Consider the following 9,961-nt stretch of genomic DNA (forward strand, 5'->3'; position numbering starts at 1 on the left):
GTATATAAAGGCAATAATTCCCAGCAGGAGAAAATAAAAAGAGAAGCTCAATTTAAAATAACTACAAAATATATAATACACTTGGTAGTCTGCCAATCAACACACACACACACACACACACACACACACATACACACACACAAATACCAAGAAAAATTATATATGAATGTAATTATTGTGAAATACTTTTTACTGAAATAAAGAGACCTTAAAATTGAAGAACTATTAATTGCCCAGGGATAGGCTGAGACAATACAATAAAAATGTTGATACTATCTAAATTAATTAACATTCAGTGTCATAAAATTCAAACTATTTGTGGGTTACTTTATAGAAGCAGAAATAATAATCAAATTCATCCAAAAGAAAAACAGGTCAAGAATCTCTCAAAGGGAAAAAAATGGGGGGAAAGAGAAAATAAATGGGTCCCAGCAATATCAGATCTCAAATTGTACTGTAAACAGAAATCACCAAAAGAATTCATTATTAGTTTTGATACAGAGAGGTTAATCATTGGAACAGATTAGTTTTATAACATTCAGAAACAAATTAACCAAGTAGTCCAGTGTTCAATAAACCCAAAGACCCCACTATTGGGCAAGGACTCACTATTTAACAAATATTGTTGGGAACCCTGAAAAGCAGTCTGGCAGAAATTAGGATTAGACCAACACCTTACACCAAATATCAAGATAAGCTCCAAATGAATTCATGGTACAGATTAATAATGTCATACTATAAACATATCATAAACAAAAGGTCATATTATAAATCTATAAAGAAAATATCTTTCAGATATATATATGGCAGAAGAATTTATGACCAAACAATGGTTCAAGAGAATTACAAAACACAAAATGGTCAGTTTTGATTACATAAAATTAAAAAAGCTTTTTCACAAACAAAACCAATGCTGGTAAAATTAGAAGAGAAACAGTTAACTCAGAAAAAAAAATTTTGTTGCAAGTTTCTCTGATCAAAGTCTGATAGTTAAGATATATAAAGAACTCAATCAAATTCATAAGAATAAGAAAGATCCCCCACTTGATAAATGTTCAAAAAGTATGAACAGGCAATTTTCTATGGGAAAAATCCAACCTATTAATAGCCCTATAAAAATGCTCCTAATTATTAATAATTACAAAAGTACAAATTGAGATAACTCAGAGGTTCCACCTCATACCTCTCAGACTGGCAAGTTAACAAATAAGGAAAATGATAAATGTCATAGGGGCTATAGGAAACAGGAACATGAGGGTACTCTTGGTATCGCTGCAAACTAGTATAGTCATTCAGAAAAGCTATTGGAAGTATATCCAAAAAGTTATTAAACCATGCATTCCTTTTGACCCAGTGATATTATTAGTAGGCATATAGCCCCAAGGGCTCAAAGAAAGAGGAAAAGAACCACAAGTACAAAAATATTAATAGTAATCCTCTGTAGTAGGAAAAAATTGAAACTAAAGGAGTACCCATAAACTAAGGAGTGGATAAACCAATGATAGTATATGAAATACTGCTGTCCCATGAGAAATGGTGAAAGGGATAGGTACAGGGAAATCTGGGGAGATTTATATGAATTGTTAATGAATGAAATGAACAGAGACAGGAGAAAATTTATAAAAACAACATTGTCAAGACAAATAACTATGAAATATTTAAGGGATTTGTTAATCTGATCAGTTCAATGACCAAATAAGATTCCGGGGCACTAATATGGAAATATGCTACCCACTTTCTGATATAGAGGTGATGGACTCAAGATGCAAAAAGGGATCTATTTTTGCACATTTCAAATGCATGTTTTTATTTGCTTGACTATGAATATCTGTTATAAGAATTGGGGGGGGGGGCAGGTAGGTGGTGCAGTGAGTAGAGCACCGACCCTGGAGTCAGGAGGACCTAAGTTCAAATCCAGCCTCAGACACTTAACACGCTTACTAGCTGTGTGACCTTGGGCAAGTCACTTAAACCCAATTGCCCTGCCTTCCCCCCTCAAAAAAAATAAGAATTTTTTTTTTCTTTTCAGTAGGGGAGGACAGATGAGAGGGAGAAAAATTAAATGCCTGTTAATTGAAAAAAATTAAATAAAATTTTATATGAGATACCTAATAACTATAAAAAACATGAAAGTCTGGAAAGAGTGTCTTTGTATAAGCTGACCCTCTAGTGTGGAATGGACTTCCTTGTCACCTATACTTAGAAAAGCTAGCTTCCTTTAAGTCTTACTTTGTGCCACCTCCTCTCACGCAAAAAATTTTCAGACCCCTTTAGTTGTTTCAGAACCCCTAGTGATTATTTCCATCTCAAATTATCATATATACACCTATCTCTTTACATGTTATATCCTGCCCTCCCCCACCTCTCAGTAGAATGTCTACCCCTAGAAGACAAATAGAGTTTTTCACCCTGCTTTTGTATTTCCAAGACCTAGGAGGATGCTTTATGCATATTTAGTGGATGCTTTTTGAATTGGTCCTCCACATTTCTTACCTGGCTGCATTACTCTAAGATGTCTCTGACTTCTCCAGCATGCACCAGAAAGGTCATTATTGGGAAAACCTGATTAGCCTGCAAGATCCCATTAGCCTTGGTACCACCTCCTCACTACCTTCTGCCCCTATAATTAAAGGGTGGAGCCAGGAATTCCAAAACCTCCATTTAAGGAAGGAGCTAAACTCAGGCATCTTCATATTTCTTACCTGGCTATACTACTCTGAGACATCTCTGATTTCTTCACCATGTCTCAGAATTGGTTATCTCCTCAATCCCAAGCTGTCCCCCTTTTCAGCTTTTTAAAAAATATCTTCCCTCATTAGACTGTTATCTTCTTAATACAGAGAAAGTCTTTCTTTTATCACATTTGTATCCTCAGTACTTAGTACAGTATCTGGTACACAGTAGGTGCTTAATACATACTTATCAATAATTGAAGCAGGAGGGTCATGGATGGCTTCATAGATGAGGTGGCACTTGTAGTGGGCCTTAAACTTAGAGAAGTATTTTTTTTTTATTTTTTGGAGGGGAGAAGGGAAGACAATTGAGGTTGTGACTTGTCCAAGGTTACAAGGCTAGTAAGTGTGTTGTGTCAGGTCCTTCTGACTCCAGGGCTGGTGCTCTGTTCACTGTGCCACCTATCTGTCTCCTAGAAAAAAGTATTTCAATAGGTTAAGTTAGTTCCAGGAACAAAAAAAAATGGTGTGTATACATTCCTAGTTGTAGGAGAGAAGATAGGATTAGCAAGAAGACAGCCCAGCCTGGCTGGAACAGAGTACATTAAGGGAAATACTTTGAAATTGGGCTGGAAGGGTAAGTTGGCAATAATAAAAAGGAACGTTATCTTGAAAGACTACAGAATTCTGATCAATGCAAGTCTAATCGTGGCTTCCAAAGACAATGGTCAATCTCAGCTCTTGTCAAAGAGGTTGGGGGCTATCAACATGGAATGTATCATACATTTTCAGACAGATTGATATATTGACTTGTTTTGCTTAGCCGTACTTTTTGATACAAAGGTTTTCATTGGGGTAGGGGAGAGAGTTGATTGGGAAGTAAATTTAGAAAGAGCATTAATAAAACATTTCTTTAATGTAAGCTGAGTTGAAGCCAGATTATAAAGGGTCTTAAAGGCTAGAGAATGGAATTTGTTTTTTTTTCCACAGATAAAATGTGTTTTTTAGCAGGAAAGTACATGATCATACCTATACAAGGCAGCAATGTGAAAAGTAAATTGGAGAGGGGAGGGACTAGGAAAAGGGAAACTATCTAGAAGGGAATGATAATAATCTAGGTTGAAGGGGATGAGGACCTCAACCAGGGAGGTGGGTGTGGAAGAGGAAAGATGAGATGGAGTTAATAGATATTGTGGTGGTGGTGGTGGTGGTGGTGGTGGTGGTGGTGGTGGTGGTCGTGATGGTGGAAACAATGGGACTTGATCATTTTGGGAGGTGAGAGAAAGGAAAAAGTCAAATGCAACTGAGATTTTGAGCTCAGTGGACTTGGAGAATGATGTTCCCATTAAACAAGAAGTGGGAGATTGAGGAGAAAAGGAAGTTTTTAGGGATGTGGTGACAAATTTATTTTGGAATATGATGTTTGAGGTGTTAACAGGACATCCAGGTGGAGTTTTCCAGCAAGCAGATGAAAAATCAAAATATACTTGAAGAAATCAGGGCTAGAGAGAATAGCATCATAGACTGGGAGATAATCTAGGCAAAATCATTGATTTTATAGATGAAGAAACTGAAGTCCAGAGAAATGGAATGTAACCCTTGTAACATTGGTATGGGACTCTCTCCATATGGTGATGAATGCCCTGCCCAACAAGAGGGACAGGGTAGAGCTGGCAAGATGTGAGAGCTTCAGTTTTCAGTCAGTCCTCCTCTGGGGACTCTTCAAATGAGATAGTGAAGCCCCTTTGGGGCTATCAAAGTGAAAATCTTCAAGTCAGTTTCCAGCTTCAAGAGAGAACCCGGAAGCGACCAACCCTAGTTCAGGTTGATAAAGGAAAAAACTCTGGGAAGAGCTTCATCATGTTTCTATTTCCAGCTTGCTACTCTAGAGATTTCGGGGAATTTACCTTGGATGAAAGGTAAGATATGCTCTCTTGGTTGAGCTGACTTATCTTGCTCCCAATGGGAGAACTCCTACAGTGCATTCTCTACTATATATTTCCTATGTATATCTTCTCTGATTTCTGTTTTGCTATGATTTGGATAAATGAGCTTCTTTGCTATTCTTTATGTGTGTTTATTCTGAAACTGGTATTAAGTGGGAAAGGGGCTGAGTCTTGAATATAGAGTTTGGGGACCTCCGTTCCCCCTCAAAAGATGAAGTGATTAAAAGTTATGTGTAACCTAATCATGTTCCCTAGAGGAACAATATGAAAGGGATCACATAAATATACTACCACAGTACCCCTTCTCTCTGAGAAGAGCAAAGTGGTGGCCTCTGGTTCCGATTTCCTGCTTTTCTTCCTGGCAGGAATGAAAGTCTCTTTTGGAGAAAGGTGGGGAGAGAAGAGGCTAGAGATGTCTATTTTATCTCTCTATGAGCCACACAAGGACAGCAGCCTCACCACACATCATGCTCGTCTCCACACACATGCCCCACCACTTTTTATCGCTACAGGAGTAACGTTTTCAAGGTAAGATAAGTAGTACATGGACAAATCACTTAACTACCCTGGGTCTCAGTTTCACCTGTCAAATGATGGGGTTAGACTAGAACACAGCTGTCAAACTCCCTGCCCAGGGGTTACATGCAGCCCACAACACTCCTGAGTATGGATTGATCCAGATTAAAATGTAAGTATGGAGCAGCTAAGTAGTGTAGTAGATAGAGTACCAGGCCTGGAGTCAGGAAGAATCATCTTCCTGAGACCAAATCTGGACTCAGAAACTTACTAGCTGTGTGACCTTGAGCAAATCACTTAACCCTGTTTATTTTAGTTTCCTCATCTGTAAAATAAGCTGGAGAAGGAAATGGCAAACCACTCTAGTATTTTTGCCAAGAAAACTCCAAATGGGGTCATGAACAGTCAGACATGACTGCAAAGAACTGAACAAAAAAAATGTAATTAGGAAATATTTAACAAAACTAATAAAATACAATAAAACATAAATATTACATTTTTAAAAGAATATGAAGCCCACAGGAACCCTCATATACAGATTAGAATTCCCCCACCACACATATCCCATTTCTATTTGTTTGACATTACTGAACCAGAGGACATCTAAAGGCTTTTCCAGTTTGGAAGTTATGATTTTATAATCCTATTACTCCTCTGACTCTAAAGCCACCAGTCTATCTATCTCCTCATAGCTTTTCTGACCATAACTCTATGCTAGAGAAGTAGAAAAAGTCCTTTAAAGGGCTATTTAGAGCATTTCATTATGATCATGACCAATTCAGCTTGATGTGCCATCACTATTGAGTATCTCAACAATCACTCTGCAGTTTTCCTTATTCCATTAGAGTAGAAGCTGCTTGGAGGCAGGAACTTTGCTGTCTTCCTCCTTTGTATCCACAGTGTCATAATGAAATAATCACTTAATAAATTTTTATTAACTTGATCCCTCCCTACCTCAATCCAGTTAGACCAATTCAGGAGTACAAAGTTTTAACTATAAATGTCAACCAGGCTGAACTGAACTATTTAAAATTGGAGTTTTCTATGTACTTAAATAGTTTTACAGCTTTTTAAAAATAAAGCTCAATTAGCCAAAATGCTTAAGGAACAACAGAGGGCACAGAGACAGAGTTCTGGTCAGTTGAAATTTCTGGTTAATTTTAAGCAGAAACTCCATATTTTAACTTTTTTGGCAAACATCTTAAAATGAAATGAGCCCACTTTCCTGTTTTAGCAAGTAATAAACATAATTTGATTTTTCTTTGATGACTGGGGATTTTGGAAGCCCTCGGAATTCTGAATAGTTAATGTTTGCTGAATTAAACTAAATTTTCCAGTATTAGATGGAGAAAGCAGAGAAGATCAGGCTGCAGGTGCTATGACCTTAGAGTATCTGTGGAATTTTCTTTAAAAAAACTGTTATATATTCTACTTCACTTTCAGGAATTAATTTAAACAGAGAAAAACAATCCATTTAAATAAGGGCTCCAGTTAAGTGGGCTCCAATTAATAAAGTTTCACCATACATAGTTTTCTCTTGCAAATACTTGTAAGGAGACATGCAGAATTTTCTCTCACTACTGACTTAACAAATGCTTCATCACTATATTCTTCACTACAGCAGCCTAAATGGTCACGCTAAAAATATGAAAGTCACAGCACTGTTTTAACCTTTTGTGATGTTTCTCTAATTGAGAAAATATGAGCTAAATATATTAAACAGTTTCTTAGGATTAAGAGTAAAATAAATGATGTGGTATAACTCTTAAATACTCATTAAAACAATGGAATAAATAAACACTTCTTACTCTAGAACATATAACACTTCTTTTGGATATAAAACTTGGATTTTGAAAAGTCTCATGACTCTAATGTTTACCTGAAAGCCTTTCAATGACTTCTCTAAAGGTTATATAGTTTGTCATACAAAAATTGATTGGCTCTATTTTTAAATGTGTCCTGTTTAACCGATGTTTTTCTAAATATTTTGGGGAATACCTTTGTAACACCTCTTCTGGGGTCATTCTGCCCAGCTTGCACTCAAACAGGTTTTGGTCCCCAGAGGGTGGCTCATTATAATACTACTACTCTTGATGTTGCAAGGATAGCACTAAGTGGCTGGATTTCTAGTATAGTCATTCACAGATCCCCACCAGGGCCTTTCTATTTGCAATTAGTTGGCTCCAACTCTGGGATTTTCAGTTCCCAAATTTGAAGTCCTCCACCAACAAAGTGGACTATCACTTAACCAGCTCTTCACAGGGAAGACTGTTATTTCTACCACAGTTTCAATGGAATCTCTGATTCTTTCAGTTGGTTACAAGATGTTTTATAGAGAGAGTCATTTGCCTTCATCTAATAAGCAAACCCCTCTAATCCCTTCTAATTGATTTAAGACTTATTCATACATTATGGTTGTAATTTATTCTTTGTGATGACATCATGATGATTGACTGATTTGTTTGAAGCGTCAGGCCTGCTGGAATTACATGAATTGAAGTGGGGGTTGGAACTTTACTCTTTATACATGCATGTATTATCTTCTTTGAAAATTTCCATGTACTTTATCTATATGTGCGTATTATGGTCATTCTTATACTTAACACTGGCTCTCTTGGTTTTAAGTGGAATTTTTTTCTAATGTACTGATAAATTTTGTTGATTATTTTTTCTTCTCTTCCTCTTTTTCTTTAAAAAATCTTTGTTACACAAGATGTCTCTTTAGAAGGGGGAGGATTGCTCCTCTACCGGACATGTGTGGCAGAGGCGCCAGAGGTGGTGTAGGATGGCTTTCCCAAATGAATCACTGGCAAGGAAGCTGTTTAAAGGAATTTAGCACCTGAACTTCTTGGAATCATTGGAGAATATTTGCTATTTAATAACATGAACACAAATCAAGATTTCAGGCATACAATGAGTAAGTGATTTCCCTTAATCTTGGAAGTTTATTACAAATCCAATGAATGTGCTGGACTCTATGGAATAAGGGAACATGATCAAGAAGAATGGTTAAACCGCAAAAATAAGAACCTCTTCAGTTTGAAGTTTTCTTATCTCTGAGTCATGAAACTGGTCACCTCATTCAGCCTCCTGGGAATATTTTTAATATTTTTGAAGAAAAAGCCAGCCTGGTTGCATAATTGCATCGAATAAAGTCTTTAACTAAAAAACATATATACACACTTACACATATGTATATGTATTTCTTTTTAATTCAAGATAGCCAGATTCTAGTAAGGCAATTGAGATCCTTAATTATTCTGAAACCAGTGGCAGAAAGAAAGGAAGAATTTTCAGCGGAAGCTCTCCTGTCCTAATACATGCTTACTAGTATAAAGATAACATTGAGTAACTTAAAAATGTCAGAGACTGTGACTACATTTAGTTTGTATATACGTCAGTGTTATAGCATGGAGTATGGCAAATTATATGGTTAATAAAATAAAATTGGGGGAAAAAGAAGAGGGAAGATTTAGGGGATTGTTTCCCTCTGGCTCTATTTGCTTAGTACCTAGCCTTTGAGCTAATTAAGTCTGGCTGATTAACCAATGGGGAAGGACTCCAGTAAGGGCACATAAATGATGGTTCTGAGAAGCCCCAGAAATCTCTCAGGTTAACCCCAGAATTCTAAAGTGATGGTAATAATCACCCTGGGCAACTGGTATGCCTGTGAGAATGGAAGTTGAGGAAGCAGCCTCATACATATAACAATCAATCAACATTTCTGAAGTACCCATTACAAAGTAGCAAGTTAATTGAAGAAATAAGTATATGTTAAATTAGTGACTTAATAAATGAAATGGAAAGTCAGAGAAAGAAGAAATCACTTTTGGTCAGAGTGATCAAGAAAGAAGGTAGATTTTGATCTAGGCTTTAAAGGATGAGAAGGTATTAAGTAGATGAATAGGACAGAGGGTGTTCTAAGCCAGGCGAGTTACGTGAGTGGAAGTGGAACAGTGGGAATATCCAAGGTGTGTCTGAAGGACAATGAGTTTACTCAGTTGAAGAAGAGGATAAATGTAGTAGGGATGGCAAGAGGTAAGTTTGGAAAAGGCTGTTGGGATGAAACTGTGTGGGTCCTGTGATTCGAGGTTAAGGAGGTCTCTAGGACTTCAGTGGATAATAATCATTGACTTTTTGAGCAGCAGTACAACACAATGGTACAAAATGTTTTAGGACTACTTACCTGAGAAGGGTATATACGGAACAGATTCAAAAAGAGAGTGGATTCATGCAGAAATATTATTGTGATAGACTTGACTACAGAAGGAGGTGATGGGCTGTCATGTGGAAGATAAAATTAGTCTCGTCCTGCTAAGCAGAGGTTGTAAAGAGACAAATTTGGGCTTGATGTTAGAAAATAACTTCTTTACAATTACATTGTAGAAAGTTCAGTGGGCTGTCTTGGAAGGTGAAAGGTTCCCTCTTAGAGGTCTACAAACAAAGACTAGATGACCACTTGCCAGATATGTTGTAGTGGGGATTCTTTTTCATGGATAATTTGGAAAAGAGATGAGCACTTAGGTCCCTTCCAAGCCTGAGATTCTGTGAAAGAATATTGGTGCTGAAACTCTAGGCATAAACTCCTCAAAAATTGGGAAATTCATGGAAAAGGGGACACCCTCTGAGCTTCTACGAGTGTATTCTTGAGGTCTATTATAATGTAGTTCTGTGTTCATTTATCTTTTCATTTTCACAGAAAGGAAAACAACTTCAAAACTGAGCCCCAGTTTCAACCAGCGTACCTCAGATCACTAGCGTTAATGGGTCACGTCCCTGGAGGGCTCTGCATTTAGAAAAGGCTGTTTGCACATGCGAAAAGGGCTA

At 37.0% G+C, this 9,961-nt stretch overlaps 1 pseudogene; it reads left to right on the plus strand.

Moving 5' to 3' along the window:
• Positions 1-7,919: 7,919 nt before the first annotated feature.
• LOC118842561 lies at positions 7,920-8,194 on the plus strand (annotated as a pseudogene).
• The last annotated feature ends 1,767 nt before the right edge of the window (positions 8,195-9,961 follow it).

The sequence above is a fragment of the Trichosurus vulpecula genome, chromosome 3 (assembly GCF_011100635.1).
Source record: "Trichosurus vulpecula isolate mTriVul1 chromosome 3, mTriVul1.pri, whole genome shotgun sequence".
NCBI lineage: Eukaryota > Metazoa > Chordata > Mammalia > Diprotodontia > Phalangeridae > Trichosurus > Trichosurus vulpecula.